The sequence below is a fragment of the Scyliorhinus canicula genome, chromosome 9, assembly GCF_902713615.1.
Source record: "Scyliorhinus canicula chromosome 9, sScyCan1.1, whole genome shotgun sequence".
Taxonomy (NCBI): Eukaryota; Metazoa; Chordata; class Chondrichthyes; order Carcharhiniformes; family Scyliorhinidae; genus Scyliorhinus; species Scyliorhinus canicula.
The window spans coordinates 50679495-50696191 of NC_052154.1; positions in this window are offsets into that span (position 1 = coordinate 50679495).

Sequence of the window (16697 nt, forward strand, 5' to 3'; positions counted from 1 at the left end):
AAACGGCTGTGAAAACAGCTGAAAGTTCATCGGGGAGTAGAAAGGTCACCGTGGGGTCACCAAGGAAAATGGAGGCCGGAGCACCAGGGGAGGCCGCATTGCTTACGGCTGAAGAAGTAACTAAGGTGATGGCTGCGGAATTCGAAAAGCAGTTTACAAAATACATGGAGACAATGAGGAAGGAGATGAGGGAGGTTTTGAGTGTGCTGGTGGAGCAGGTGATTTCCCCGGTGACGACGGCGGTGGCGAGCGCAGTGGCGGAGGTGCGGGAGCAAGGGGAGGCGCTGAAGGAAGTGGAGGAGACTGTGTTACAGCACGGTGCTCAACTTACCTCGATGGGGAAGGAGATGCGGAAGGTGATGGAAATTAACAAGGATCTACGAGGGAAAATGGAAGACCTGGAAAACAGATCCAGGCAACAGAATTTGAGGATTGTGGGGCTGCCCAAAGGAGTTGAAGGACCGAGGCCGACTGAGTATTTTGCTGCGATGCTGGCGAAACTATTGGGGGAGGGTGGAGGATCCCTCCCGATATGAACTGGATCAGGCTCATTGGTCGTGGAGGCCTGTACCAAAGGCGAGTGAGCCGCCAAGGATAGTGACTCTGTGCTTCCGTAGGTACAGTGTGAAGGAGAAGGTCCTGTACTGGGCCAAGCAGAAGCAGGTGGTGCAGTGGGCTGGAGCTGGTATACGTGTATACCAGGACTTTAAGGTGGAGGTGGCGAAGAGGCGGGCTGCTTTCAACCGAGTGAAGAGGGCACTGTACATTAGCAAAGTGCAGTGCAGCATTGTATATCCAGCGAAGCTGAGGGTGACTTATAAGCTCAAGGACTTTTACTTTACGGCGGAAGCAGCGGAGGTGTTTGCGAAGGCAGAAGGGCTGTGGCAGAACTGAGAAATTGAGAAATGGCCATGTGCCGATGTAACCTCATGACTGTATTTTTTTTTGGTTGTTTCACTGCGTGCGGGTGTATGGGCTAAAGGAGCCAATGTTGTATATATTTGGACAAGGGAAGTAATGGGACTTTCACTCGAAGTGAGGGCTCTTTGGGGTGTAGGTGGATATGCGGGGTGTGTGTGCTAAAAGGGGATTTCTAGGCTTTCCTTGGGCTGGGCAAGGGGGAAAGGGACCCGGGCGGGGGCCTCCACGCTGGCCGGTTTAAGCTGGCCAGTGAACGGGAGTGAGGTGGGGGGAGGGGCTGCGACCATCGGAGCCTGGCAGAACAGGGTCCGAGGGGTCGAGCCAGGGTGGAAAGTTGGGGGGAAGGAACCAAGGTTGGGGGAAGGAGTTTTACAAGAGGCAGTGGATGGGAGGAGTTGGGGGGAGGTTACAACTCTTGGGTATCATGTACACCACTCTTTCAGAGGTTGGATGGCGTTGAGTGGGGGGGGGGGGGGGGGGGGGGGTGGGGGAGGTGGACTCTACGGAGACCATGGGCAATCCCGGACTCCTTTTTTCTTTTTCTACTTTGTTTTTTGTTTCCACCGTGGGAGGGTTTGTTTTATTGGATGCATATATTGACAGGTGGGCCATTGTTTGGGGAGGATGGGATCGTTGTTGTTAAGGGGATTGATTTTGTATTTGTTACCATTTACTGTCTGTGGGTGGGGTGTAAATTGTGAAGGAAAATGTGAAAATGGAGAACAAAAACATTTATTAAAAAAAAGGAATAATCACAAAATTATTTTTGAGGCAGCTCTTCAATTTCACTCCCATCCTCTGAGTGTTCTGTCACTTGTAGGGTGAAGAGCGGACACAACTATTTCTTAAACAGTCATTACAGGCGTGGCATCATCGACATTGGTCCATTCTTCCAGTGTTCATCAGAGACATTCTTCATCAATGAAGAGCTCCGCGATAACTCTTTGAATCATAGAATTCCTACAGTACACAAGAGGCCATTCAACCAATCTAGTTTACATCAGCTCTCCGAAAAAGCTCCCCACCCAAGCCCACTCCCCCACCCTGACTCCTGAACCTTGCAACCCCAATTAACCTTCAGATACTAAGGGACAATTTATCATAGCCAGTTCACCTAACTTGCACATCTTTGGACTGTGGGAGGAAAGCGGAGCACCTGGAAGAAACTCACTTTAGGGGATCTTTTACTCCACACGTGGTGGGCTCCGCCACCACTCTTGGACATGTGTGGCTCTCCTGCAGGCAGCGGAAGCGGCGGAAGTGTCACACTGGGACGACTTCGCAGAGCAAGAGAAAGTGAACCATTGTTTATACCTGGCCAGTGAAACCGCTTGATTGAGCGTTTTTGAGGCGCCCACGGTTCTAGACTTCGGAATTATGTTCCAGCTCTGTGATCCGCCAGAATGAAAAGAGGGACAAGTCGGAAACACAAAAGGCCAAATTTTAATTAGGAAGGAATGAAATCAACCAGACCTACCAACGTGCACACATAACCAGTTACTATGTTATGGAAGGAAGAGATTATAACGGCACAACGGGTATTTTTAGGTTAATACGATTTTAAGCAATTCCCAACCAACCTTCCTCAACGCCTGACTAATTGGGGATTTCTGGGGACTGTGGAATTTACTCACCGCTCCTGGGGTATAGAGTAAGTTTAGAGTCTTTTCAGCAATTGGAGCCGACAAGATTGGGGCTCAGTGAAAGTTGGTTGGTTGTTCTGGTATCTGCCTTCGGTCCTCGGTTCATTGTTTTGTTGGTTGGGTCGGCCTAAGAAGAGATCCCAGCTGTGTTCGTGAAGAGGTAAACTCAAAAAGTGAAGGTCCGAAGTGAACTACAGTATTTACTATTTCAAAAGATGCTGCCCTTGTAATGGTGGCTGGCTCCTCCCACCCATCAGTTGAATTGATGTGAGTGCTTCGAGCTGATGGGGTGAAAACGTTTTTTGATGGGTCTTAGGAAATGTTAATCCTTTTCCCATCAAGATAATTTACAAGACATAGGCTAAGCTCCAAACCTGTTTGAATTTGCAGACAACCTGGAGACGTTATTATGGGTTGCATTGTTCCGATTTTGTATAACTAGCAGGCTAGCGTTGTCCTTGACTCAGTGTCTTTGTCAGCTTAAGCACCTCTCAGATGGTTTTGATAAGGTTGTGTATCCCTTCATCTGTTGCTGTCTCGTTTGCAGTCATTTTAAGCCCATGTGTTTTGAAACACAGAATTTTAATTTTGTCTGTGTTTCAGCCAGTTTTGCCCATATTCCACATATTGTATTGATGTCTATCAAAAGGTAGATCTACCTCATCTTACACCGCACAGACAAGGGGAGAAAGTACAAACTCCACACAGTCACCCAAGGTCGGAATCAAACCCGGGTCCCTGGTGCTGTAAGGCAGCAGTGCTAACCACTATGCCACCATGATGCTGTCACCGTGAATGCCTGTGCCATTTTTGTTCTTCATGACGAAACCGTAACCCCCCCCCCCCCCCCCCCCCCCCCCTCCAAACCAGTGACTGGACCCCATCTGCTGGCAGTATGCATGCACCCAACCCTACCACAAGGCAGCACCCATACCAGCCGCCATTGCCCGGTGCCCTGGCCACGGAGGCCACAGGCTGTCCATACATTATGGTGCATGCGTCTGACTACCTAATACTTGCCTTTTCTGTTCCCCACCTCAAGAGAAGGTGGCGCATAACAGCCAGGAGAGAGAGAGAACTGGAGAGGGACCATCGGACCTGCGGCCCCGGAGAGAGGGCAGATGCCGAGGCGAAGGTCGGCATCAGGCGAGCAAGTGATCCCCAGCTAAGTTGAGGTTCCCCATGGCACATGTGTTACCATCCCCACACCAACCCCACACACCCCCTCACTATCCCCACACCACCCCACACAGCCCCTCACCACCCCCACACAGCCCCTCACCACTCCCACACACACCCTCACACAGCCCCTCACCACTCCCACCCACCCCCACACAGCCCCTCACCACTCCCACACCACCCCTATGGATACCCTCACCACCCCAACACCACCACCCCAACGCATGATCCAATCGTGCGACATGTCTTGTGCCTTGCAGGATCAACTGGCGATGAGGCGGGCCCATCTGGTGTCTCCGCCCCCTCGCCAACCGCAAGCAGATTCCAGTGACGAGGCGAACACAGACACTGAGGGAGCCCACAGACCGAGACACTCCAGAGCACCAGTCCGGGGACGACAATGATTTACCATCACAGCTGTCTCCAATGCCCTCCACCATCCCAGAGACACTCACCTCGATTGGGCATGTTAGTGACGAGGCTCCTGGGGCAATGCCTGGTGGGCACCACACATGTGCGGCGGTTCATCAGGTGGAGATAGAAACTCCCGACGGGGCAGCATGGCGGCGCAGTGGTTAGTGCTGCTGCCTCATGGCACCGAGGTCCCAAGTTCGATCCCAGCTCTGGGTCACTGTCCGTGTGGAGTTTGCACATTCTCCCCGTGTTTGCGTAGGTTTCGCCCCCACAACCCAAAGATGAGCAGGGTACAGCGGAGTGTAGGAAAAGGGCCATGTGGAAATCAGCAAGGAAATTGGGGATATAGAAAACCTAGTAATGGTAAAAGTATTAATAAGAAGAAGCAAGCTGAATCACGCTAGTCTCCTAAAAATGGAATGGTGGAAGGCAGAGGTGAAGGAACTGAAGTAATTTGTTATCATTATAATAAGGCTGGATGTACAAAGTCAATTTTTTGACGTTAATTGGGAGACCTTTGCAATCATTTCTTTTTTCTTATTGTTTAAAATTTAGAATACCCAATTAATTTTTTCCAATTAAGGGGCAATTTAACGTGGCCAAACCACCTAACCTGCACATCTTTTGGGTTGTGGGGGTGATACCCACGCAAAGACGGGGGGAATGTGCAAACTCCACACAGACAGTGACCCAGAGCCGGGATCAAACCTGGAACCTCGGCGCCATGAGGCAGCAATGCTAACCACTGCGCCTCTGTGCGTTGCAGTAATAGGAACCCAGAAAAGTTCCGTAAGAGTAGAGTGTGCTCCAAGGTTCAGGTGTAAGACATAGCAGCAGCCTTTAACCAGGTGGAGAAGGAAGAATCAGTGGTAGCCAGAAGAGTGGGCATGTGTTCACAACTTACGCAAGGTCATTCCAAAAGACAAGTTACAGAGATGTTTAAATATTTTGTATGCAAAGGGAAAGCATATCATGTTACAGGGATGAGCATGAAAAGATGTTAAGATTTTAAGGGGTACAGGGTTTAAGGGGCAGCACGGTAGCATGGTGGTTAGCACAATTGCTTCACAGCTCCAGCTCCCAGGTTCGATTCCCGGCTTAGGTCACTGTACGGAGTCTGCACATTCTCCCCGTGTGTGTGTGGGTTTCCTCCGGGTGCTCCGGTTTCCTCCCACAGTCCAAAGGTGTGCAGGTTAGGTGGACTGGCCATGTTAAATTGCCCTTAGTGTCCAAAATTATCCTTAGTGTTGGGTGGGGTTTCTGGGTTATGGGGATAGGGTGGAGGTGTGGGCTTGGATAGGGTGCTCTTTCAAAGAGCCGGTGCAGACTTGATGGGCCGAATGGCCTCCTTCTGCACTGTATATTCTATGATTCTATCAAGTCATTAAAGTTAAGGGATAGTGCCATCTGTTGTCCAGAAGGGCTATTATAGGGGAGAATGTTATTTTGTGGGATTCATGGGGGAATCAAACCTATTTCATTGTATAAAGTGAACTGAAAAAGTGATTTGAAAACAGGAGAGTTGATTGCTGGGTGGTAGAGAAATTGCGCATTGCAGGGGTTCAATTTATCCTAAGGAATTATATGGCTGGACCACAGATATTTACAATGCCTACTGCAGTAGACAGCCTGTAGAGACACAATCAACAGAGCTTTTACAGAAACTGCATCCTGTCTTGTTTCTAGATTATGTAGTGATCAGAGCACAGACACACAAACGTAAACAGGAAGATGAAGAAACTAAAAGAAAGGGGGAGGATGCTGAAATTAAGTTTGCTGGATCTATTTGTGGAAAGATTGCTCAGCAGCAGATTGGAGAGGATGAGACTGAAATGTTTAGTTAATTGATGTTAGAGCTACAGGGTCCAGACTTAAAGGAATTATAACAGACAGCTGATTCTGAAACAGAAGCAGAATACATTCCAGAATGTTATTATGATTAAAAGCCCACGCTCTCCGCCTGTGAGAAACACGGCTCAAAATCCAGAGAGAAAAGCGTGAACCTGGCCACGTCACCTCCAAGGAGGCTAGCGGAAGTGGACACTCAGACAGCCATGATTCTCCAGGGTCTTTACTGCTCGGGTGCACCAGAGAGGGCATGGAGGACACAGATAATTTCAACATGGGGATTGGGTTCAGTCCCTCAGTCTTGGGGGGAGGTGTCGCTAGCTTGCCTTAACGTTCATTCACTTTGGTGCATCCCTTGCTTTAAGAGGGTCAGGGGGCTGATATGAAGGCATTGCTTCGTGTGTCCTCCTTGCTTGGCTTGAGGCCAAATCACCACTGAGGGAATGCCCCTCCTTAGTGGGAGCTGGAAAGTGGATGGGAGCAAGTGAATAATGAAGGTCAGCACTGGGGTCCCATGAGGGACAGACTGTAAGGGCAGAGTGGGGTTCTCAGGATTGGGTTATGTCGCTGCCTCATGGGGAATTAAGCCCCTCTCACTCGGGGAAGCACAACTGAACCTTGAGAGAACCACACACTCAGGCTGCACCCTGAGGCCCAAGGGGTTAAGCTCTATTGAATATCAGTTGCACTTCTCCAGAATGGTTGTTTCTTAAGAATAAATGTGTAGGACTGTGAAATGGGAGATTGAGGGTACCCTGTAGATATGCGCTTGTCATGCCAATTGCAGTTGTGCCTCGCATGTCACAAGGGGAATCCAATTGCTTGATATACAATTTCACCGTTCATTGACAAGTCAATGGTGCCAGTGAAATATGCAGAGCTAAAGTTCACTGCCACTGATTGAAGACCCAAATATTTGTCCCTCAGTTTGTTTAATTTAGTTTAGTTGGTTGAATTAAAATAGTTGAAGTGAGAAGCATTGAACCCCATGCACATAGAAGATTTAAGATCACACAGGATACACTGATGTGAACTCCAAAGCAAGTCTATCATCACTCACTCTGTTCCAGGTCATGATGGGGGGGATTCTTTACAATGCCCCATGAGGATGCAGATGCAGGTCCCATGCATGCACTCAATAGCCCTGCCACCTAACGCAAGGAATGAGGGGTGGGCATGGTTTGGGGAATGGATGGGAGAAATGTGCCAGTTAGACTCTCAAGTGTTCAGGCGATGACTGTGGATTCTCTTTTTCTTTCTTGTTTTGTATTTGGGATGTAGGGGGTGGGTTGGGTTTGTATGATAAAGGGGTTGTGGGTCGGGGGATTGCTATTGTATTTGTTGTTATTTTTAAAAATTAATTTAGAGTACCCAATTCATTTTTTCTAATTAAGAGACAATTTAGCGTGGCCAATCCACCTACCTACACATCTTTGGATTGTGGGGGCGAAACCCATGCAGACATGGGGAGAATGTGCAAACTCCATACAGACAGTGACCCAAAGCCAGGATCAAACCTGGGACCTGGGCGCCGTGAGGTAGCAGTGCTAACCACTGCGCCACCATGCTGCCGTTTGTATTTGTTATTGTTGTTTATCTTTTGTTGGGTGTATATTTGATGAAAATGTGGGAAATGAGGAGAATAAAAATATTTAAAAAAAAGAAATTTACACTTACCACCAAATTGGCCCAATCTGTCGGCTCTTGAATATGTTTACTAACGCTAAGATGTGTTATCCTATCTAATTCTGCCTTTAGACAGTCACGCAATGGTGCTGGAACTCTTCTCCGAGCATGTATCACCGGTTGAGCATCCTTTTTTAATTAAATCTTGTCAGTGAAAGGTAAATCACCAAAATCCTGGATTATTTCTGGAAAAGCCTGCACAATCGACTCCACTGATCCACTGTGTGTGCTCAGTGCACAGTCAGTGCGATACACTCTTCTCACCAGCTCCAGTGCTTCACACACTTCACCACAACCATCAGCAACTATCGAGAATTTTAATTTGCGCACTTTATTTTTTACTTGTACGTTAAATTCACACATCCCACCTCGAGCTGGGGGAGGAGAGAGACCCGCTTGGAGGTGGGGCTGCTGGCAGATGAGGAGGTGGGCGGGCGGGTTCGAGGATGTATCGAGAGGTACCTGGAGGCCAATGATTTTTTTTTTTTTCTTTTTAAATTTAGTGTACCCAATCATTCTTCCAATTAAGGGGCAATTTAGCGTGGCCAATCCACCTAGTTTACACGTTTTTGGGTTGTGGGGGCGAAACCCACGCAGACACGGGGAGAATGTGCAAACTCCACAGTGACCCAGAGCCGGGATCGAACCTGGGACCTCAGCGCCGTGAGGCGGTTGTGCTAACTACTAGGCCACCGTGCTGCCCTTGGAGGCCAATGATAATGGGGAGGTCCGAATGGGGACGGTCTGGGAGGCATTGAAGGCGGTGGTTAGAGGGGAGTTGATCTCCATCCGAGCCCATAGGGAGAGGAGAGAGCAGAGAGAGAGGGAGAGGCTGGTGGGTGAGTTGTTGAGGGTGGATAGGAGATACACGGAGGCTCCGGAGGAGGGGTTGCTGGGGGAGCGGCGTAGTCTTCAGGCCAAGTTCGACCTGCTGACCACCAGAAAGGCGGAAGCTCAGTGGAGGAAGGCACAGGGAGCGGTGTATGAATACGGGGAAAAGGCGAGTAGGATGCTGGCACATCAGCTCCATAAGCGGGATGCGGCCAGGCAGATTGGTCGAGTTAAGGATAGGGGAGGGAATGTGGTGCGAAGGGGGGTAGGCATCAATGGGGTCTTCAGGGACTTTTACGAGGAATTGTATCGGTCTGAACCCCCAGTGGATTTACGTATGTAAATCACAAAGCTTTGCATTCTTTTTTAGTAGCGAAAGCAGCTGCATTATGCGGTTATCTTTTTTAGGGTTACTGTCTGTATGGAGTTTGCACATTCTCCCCATGTCTGCATGGGTTTCGCCCCCACAATCCAAAGATGTGTAGGTAGGTGGATTGGCCACGTTAAATTGTCTCTTAATTAGAAAAAATGAATTGGGTACTCTAAATTAATTTTTAAAAATAACAACAAATACAATAGCAATCCCCCAACCCCCAACCCACCCCCTACATCCCAAATACAAAACAAGAAAGAAAAAGAGAATCCACAGTCATCGCCTGAACACTTGAGAGTCTAACTGGCACATTTCTCCCATCCATTCCCCAAACCATGCCCACCCCTCATTCCTTGCGTTAGGTGGCAGGGCTATTGAGTGCATGCATGGGACCTGCATCTGCATCCTCATGGCGCAGGTGTTAGGAGGTTGAGGGACCCGTTTGTAGATGGGAAGTTTGCGAGCCTGGCTGAGTTAGAGGGGAAGTTCGAGCTGCCCCCGGGGAACATCTTTAGGTATATGCAGGTAAGGGCGTTTGCCAGACAGCAGGTGGCAGAGTTCCCTCTCTTGCCCCTGCGTGGGGTCCAGGACAGGGTGCTCTCGGGGGTGTGGGTTGGAGCGGGGAGGATTTTGGACTTATACCAAGTGATGCAGGAGGTAGACGAGGCCTCGGTGGAGGAGCTGAAGGGTAAATGGGAAGAGGAGCTGGGTGAGGAGATTGAGGAGGGGACGTGGGCGGATGCTCTGGAAAGAGTATACTCCTCCTCTTCTTGTGCGAGGCTTAGCCTCATACAGTTCAAGGTGTTACATAGGGCTCATATGACCGGGACGAGCATGAGTAGGTTCTTTGGGGGTGAGGACAGGTGTACTAGGTGTTCGGGGAGCCCAGCGAACCATGCCCATATGTTCTGGGCATGCCCAGCGCTGGGGGAATTTTGGAAGGGGGTAGCAAGCACGGTGTCGAGGGTGGTAGGATCCAGGGTCAATCCAGGCTGGGGACTCGCAATATTTGGGGTTGCGGTGGAGCCGGGAGTGCAGGAGGTGAAAGAGGCCGGTGTTCTGGCCTTTGCGTCTCTAGTAGCCCGGCGGAGGATTCTACTTCAGTGGAAGGATCCGAGGCCCCCAAGCGTGGAGGCCTGGATCAATGATATGGCGGGGTTTATCAAATTGGAGAGGGTGAAATTTGCCCTGAGGGGATCAGTACAGGGGTTTTTCAGGCAGTGGTAGCCTTTCCTAGATTTCCTGGCATAACGGTAGGGAAAAAGGCCGGCAGCAGCAGCAGCCCGGGGTGGGGGGGGGGGGGGGGGTCGTTTCTGTGGGTTGGGTTGAAGGGACGTGTATATGTGTTCTTTGTTTATGACGGGCGTTAATCTATTTCTTCTTTTTTTGTATTTACGGGGGGGGGGGGGGGGGGGGGGGGTTTGCTCTTTTTTGTTTTCTCAGTTGTTAATATTTTTTGTTATTGATATTTTGTAAAAATCTGAATAAAAATTATTTTTTTTTAAATAAAAAAAATTCACACATTCCCAATGTGTCCATTTTCTGACCATTATAGTCCTTCAACATGTCTGGTTTATTCAATATTCTCGGCTTTACTTGCATAGTCTTTATATCACAGATGTTTATGAGGTTTTCTCTTGCCCCTGTACCTAACTTCATAGTGATAAGCGATCGATTTATCAACAAGGAAACTGTCCATTTGTCCTTTGTCACTATTCCAGTATCACTTTTATAACTTTTTGTTCTTTTAGACAACATTTTATTCTTTATGGCTGTGTTTGCCCTGTCTTCATCCAAGACTACATCGACAAAAAATGTGCCTTCCAAATTAATGTCATCAATGTCATTTTTATAAATGACCTAGAGGAGGGCGCAGAAGGATGGGTGAGTAAATTTGCAGACGACACTAAAGTCGGTGGAGTTGTAGACAGTGCGGAAGGATGTTGCAGGTTACAGAGGGACATAGATAAGCTGCAGAGCTGGGCTGAGAGGTGGCAAATGGAGTTTAATGTGGAGAAGTGTGAGGTGATTCACTTTGGAAAGAATAACAGAAATGCGTAATATTTGGCTAATGGTAAAATTCCTGGTAGTGTGGATGAGCAGAGGGATCTCGGTGTCCATGTACATAGATCCCTGAAAGTTGCCACCCAGGTTGATAGGGTTAGAACATAGAACATAGAACACTACAGCGCAGTACGGGCCCTTCGGCCCTCGATGTTGCGCCGACTTGTGAAACCATCTGAAGCTTATCTGACCTACACTATTCCATTTTCATCCATATGTCTATCCAGTGACCACTTAAATGCCCTTAAAGTTGGCGAGTCTACTACTGTTGCAGGCAAGGCGTTCCACACCCCTACTACTCTCTGAGTAAAGAAACTGCCTCTGACATCTGTCCTATATCTCTCACCCCTCAATTTAAAGCTATGTCCCCTCGTGTTGGTCATCACCATCCGAGGAAAAAGACTCTCACTGTCCACCCTATCTAACCCTCTGACTATCTTATATGTCTCTATTAAGTCACCTCTCAGCCTTCTCCTCTCTAACGAAAACAACCTCAATTCCCTGAGCCTTTCCTCGTAAGACCTTCCCTCCATACCAGGCAACATCCTAGTAAATCTCCTCTGAACCCTTTCCAAAGCTTCCACATCCTTCCTATAATGTGGTGACCAGAACTGCACGCAGTACTCCAGGTGTGGCCGCACCAGAGTTATGTACAGCTGCAGCATGACCTTGTGGTTCCGAAACTCAATCCCCCTGCTTATAAAGGCTAGCACACCATATGCCTTCTTAACAGCCCTATTAACCTGGGTGGCAACTTTCAGGGATTTATGTACCTGGATGCCGAGATCTCTCTGTTCATCTACACTACCAAGAATCTTGCCATTAGCCCAGTACTCTGCATTCCTGTTACTCCTTCCAAAGTGAACCACCTCACACTTTTCCGCATTAAACTCCATCTGCCACCTCTCAGCCCAGCTCTGCAGCTTATCTATGTCCCTCTGTATCCTATAACATCCTTCAGCACTATCCACAACTCCACCGACCTTCGTGTCATCTGCAAATTTACTAACCCATCCTTCTACACCCTCTTCCAGGTCATTTATAAAAATTACAAACAGCAGTGGCCCCAAAACAGATCCTTGCGGTACACCACTAGTAACTGAACTCCAGGATGAACATTTGCCATCAACCACCACCCTCTGTCTTCTTTCAGCTAGCCAATTACTGATCCAAACCGCTAAATCACCTTCAATTCCATACTTCCTTATTTTCTGCAATAGCCTACCGTGGGGAACCTTATCAAACGCCTTACTGAAATCCATATACACCACATCAACAGCTTTACCCTGATCCACCTGTTTGGTCACCTTCTCAAAAAACTCAATAAGGTTTGTGAGACATGACCTACCCTTCACAAAACCGTGTTGAGTATCGCTAATCAACTTGTTCTTTTCAAGATGATTATAAACCCTATCTCTTATAACCTTTTCCAACATTTTACCCACAACCGAAGTAAGGCTCACAGGTCTATAATTACCAGGGTTGTCTCTACTCCCCTTCTTGAACAAGGGGACAACATTTGCTATCCTCCAGTCTTCTGGCACTATTCCTGTCGACAAAGACGACATAAAGATCAAGGACAAAGGCTCAGCAATCTCCTCCCTGGCTTCCCAGAGAATCCTAGGATAAATCCCATCTGGCCCAGGGGACTTGTCTATTTTGACATTTTCTAAAATTGCTAACACCTCCTCCTTTTGAACCTCAATTCCATCTAGCCTGGTCGACTGAACCTGAGTGTTCTCCTCGACAACATTGTCTTTCTCCAGTGTAAACACTGACGAAAAATATCCATTTAATGCTTCCCCTATCTCCTCTGATTCCACACACAACTTTCCACTACTATCCTTGATTGGCCCTAATCTTACTCGAGTCATTCTTTTGTTCCTGATATACCTATAGAAAGCCTTAGGGTTTTCCTTGATCCTATCCGCCAACGACTTTTCGTGTCCTCTCTTCGCTCTTCTTAACTCTCCCTTTAGGTCCTTCCTGGCTAACTTGTAACTCTCAAGCGCCCTAACTGAGCCTTCATGTCTCATCCTAACATAAGCCTTCTTCTTCCTCTTGACAAGTGCTTCAACTTCCTTAGTAAACCACGGCTCCCTTGCTCGACAACTTCCTCCCTGCCTGACAGGTACATACTTATCAAGGACACGCAGTAGCTGTTCCTTGAAAAAGCTCCACATTTCGATTGTACCCATCCCCTGCAGTTTCCTTCCCCATCCTATACCTCCTAAATCTTGCCGAATAGCATCATAATTGCCTTTCCCCCAGCTATAATTCTTGCCTTGCGGTATATACCTATCCCTGCCCATTGCTAAAGTAAACATAACCGAGTTGTGATCACTATCACCAAAGTGCTCACCTACATCTAAATCTAACACCTGGCCGGGTTCATTACCCAGTACCAAATCCAATGTGGCCTCGCCCCTTGTTGGCCTGTCTACATACTGTGTCAGAAAACCCTCCTGCACACACTGCACAAAAACTGACCCATCTATAGTACTCGAACTATAGTATTTCCAGTCAATATTTGGAAAGTTAAAGTCCCCCATAACAACTACCCTGTTACTCTCGCTCCTGTCAAGAATCATCTTTGCAATCCTTTCCTCTACATCTCTGGGACTATTCGGAGGTCTATAGACAACTCCCAACAGGGTGACCTCTCCTCTACTGTTCCTAACCTCGGCCCATACTGCCTCAGTAGACGAGTCCTCAAGCGTCCTTTCTACCGCCGTAATACTTTCCTTGATTAACAATGCCACACCCCCCCCTCTTTTACCATCTTCTCTGTTCTTACAGAAACATCTAAATCCTGGAACCTGCAACAACCATTCCTGTCCCTGCTCTACCCATGTCTCCGAAATCGCCACAACATCGAGATCCCAGGTACCAACCCATGCTGCAAGCTCACCCACCTTATTCCGGATGCTCCTGGCGTTGAAGTAGACACACTTCAAACCAGCGTCCTGCTTGCCGGTGCCCTCTTTCGAACTTTTAACCCTATCCCTGACCTCACTACTCTCAACATCCTGTACACTGGGTCTACAATTTAGGTTCCCATCCCCCTGCTGAATTAGTTTAAACCCCCCCGAAGAGCACTAGCAAATCTCCCTCCCAGGATATTGGTACCCCTCTGGTTCAGGTGAAGACCATCCTGTTTGTAGAGGTCCCACCTACCCCAGAATGAGCCCCAATTATCCAGGAAACCAAAACCCTCCCTCCTGCACCATCCCTGTAGCCACGTGTTCAACTCCTCTCTCTCCTTATTTCTTACTTCGCTAGCACGTGGCACGGGTAACAACCCAGAGATAACAACTCCGTTTGTTCTAGCTCTCAGCTTCCACCCTAGCTCCCTGAATTTCTGTCTCAAATCCCCATCTCTCTTCCTACCTATGTCGTTGGTACCTATGTGGACCACGACTTGGGGCTGCTCCCCCTCCCCCTTAAGGATCCCAAAAACACGATCAGAGACATCACGAACCCTGGCACCTGGGAGGCAACACACCAACCGTGAGTCTCTTTCGTTCCCACAGAACCTCCTGTCTGTTCCTCTAACTATGGAGTCCCCAATGACAAGTGCTCTGTTCCTCTTCTCCCTTCCCTTCTGAGCAACAGGGACAGACTCTGTGCCGGAGACCTGCGCCCTATTGCTTACCCCTGGTAAGTTGTCCCCCGCAACAGTATCCAAAACGGTATACTTGTTATAGAGGGGAACGACCACAGGGGATCCCTGCACTGCCTGCCGGTTCCCTCTGCCTCCCCTGACGGTAACCCATCTACTTTCTTCTTTTACCTGAGGTGTGACTACCTCCCTATAACTCCTCTCAATAACCTCCTCCGCCTCCCGAATGATCCGAAGTTCATCCAGCTCCAGCTCCAGGTCCCTAATGCGGCTCTCGAGTAGCTGGAGTTGGGTGCACTTCCCGCAGATGTAGTCAGAAGGGACACGAGAGGTGACCCTTTCCTCCCACATTCTGCAGGAGGAACATTCAACTGCCCTAGCCTCCATTCCCACTGAACTAACTTCCCAACTACTGAAAAATAAAAAAAATAAAAAAACTTGTTAGTTTAGCAATCCAACGGACAGAGCTTTTTTTTTGGTTAGAGGAGGAGGATGGGTGGGAGACACTACGTAAGTAGTGTTTCGGGTAAAGCTGTCACTCGAGAACAGCCCCTTCACAAACCACCTTCAACTTCCGCTGACCGCACTGCACGTATGCAAATCTCCCCGGAACAGCCAATCAGAAGCTCTGCTCTGCTGCCCTCTGCTGGATGCTCACCTTCCGTCGAACTCCTCGGGTCACTGATGCAGGTGCACCTTCAACTTCCGCTGACCGCACTGCACGTATGCAAATCTCCCCGGAACAGCCAATCAGAAGCTCTGCTCTGCTGCCCTCTGCTGGATGCTCACCTTCCGTCGAACTCCTCGGGTCACTGATGCAGGTGCACCTTCAACTTCCGCTGACCGCACTGCACGTATGCAAATCTCCCCGGAACAGCCAATCAGAAGCTCTGCTCTGCTGCCCTCTGCTGGATGCTCACCTTCCGTCGAACTCCTCGGGTCACTGATGCAGGTGCACCTTCAACTTCCGCTGACCGCACTGCACGTATGCAAATCTCCCCGGAACAGCCAATCAGAAGCTCTGCTCTGCTGCCCTCTGCTGGATGTTAAGAAGGCCAATGGTGTGTTGGCCTTTATTGGTAGAGGGATTGAGTTCCGGAGCCATGAGGTCATGTTGCAGTTGTACAAAACTCTAGTACGGCTGCATTTGGAGTATTGCGTACAGTTCTGGTCGCCTCATTATAGGAAGGACGTGGAAGCTTTGGAACGGGTGCAGAGGAGATTTACCAGGATGTTGCCTGGTATGGAGGGAAAATCTTATGAGGAAAGGCTGATGGACTTGAGGTTGTTTTCGTTAGAGAGAAGAAGGTTAAGAGGTGACTTAATAGAGGCATACAAAATGATCAGAGGGTTAGATAGGGTGGACAGCGAGAGCCTTCTCCCGCGGATGGAGGTGGCTAGCACGAGGGGACATAGCCTTAAATTGAGGGGTAATAGATATAGGACAGAGGTCAGAGGTGGGTTTTTTACGCAAAGAGTGGTGAGGCCGTGGAATGCCCTACCTGCAACAGTAGTGAACACGCCAACATTGAGGGCATTAAAAAATTTATTGGATAAGCATATGGATGATAAGGGCATAGTGTAGGTTAGATGGCCTTTAGTTTTTTTCCATGTCGGTGCAACATCGAGGGCCGAAGGGCCTGTACTGCGCTGTATCGTTCTATAATTGTATTAACTGACTTCCCTGCATTAAATTTTAGAGTAGGGAAGGCTGAGGAGAGACTAGATTGAGATGTGCAAAATTAGGAGGGACATAGGGAGAGTAGCTGGGAAGAAACTTTTCCCCTTATTAGAAGGGTCAATAACTGGGGCAGATGCCCTAGCCTTTATCTCCCTGATCTCCATTCTGGCCTGCATCCCATTTAGAATTGGACCCTATGTGCACACTGCGTCAATCATTCATCCTACTAAAATGATCACTTCACACTTAAATAAATAATCTTTTATTGTCACAAGTAGGCTTACAGTAACACTGCGAAAGTTACTGTGAAAAGCCCCTAGTCACCACATTGCAGCACCTGTTCGGGTACACAGAGGGAGAATTCAGAATTCTCAGCTGGTACAGGAATTGAACCCGCGTTGCTGGCCTTGTTCTGCATCACAAACCAGCTGACTA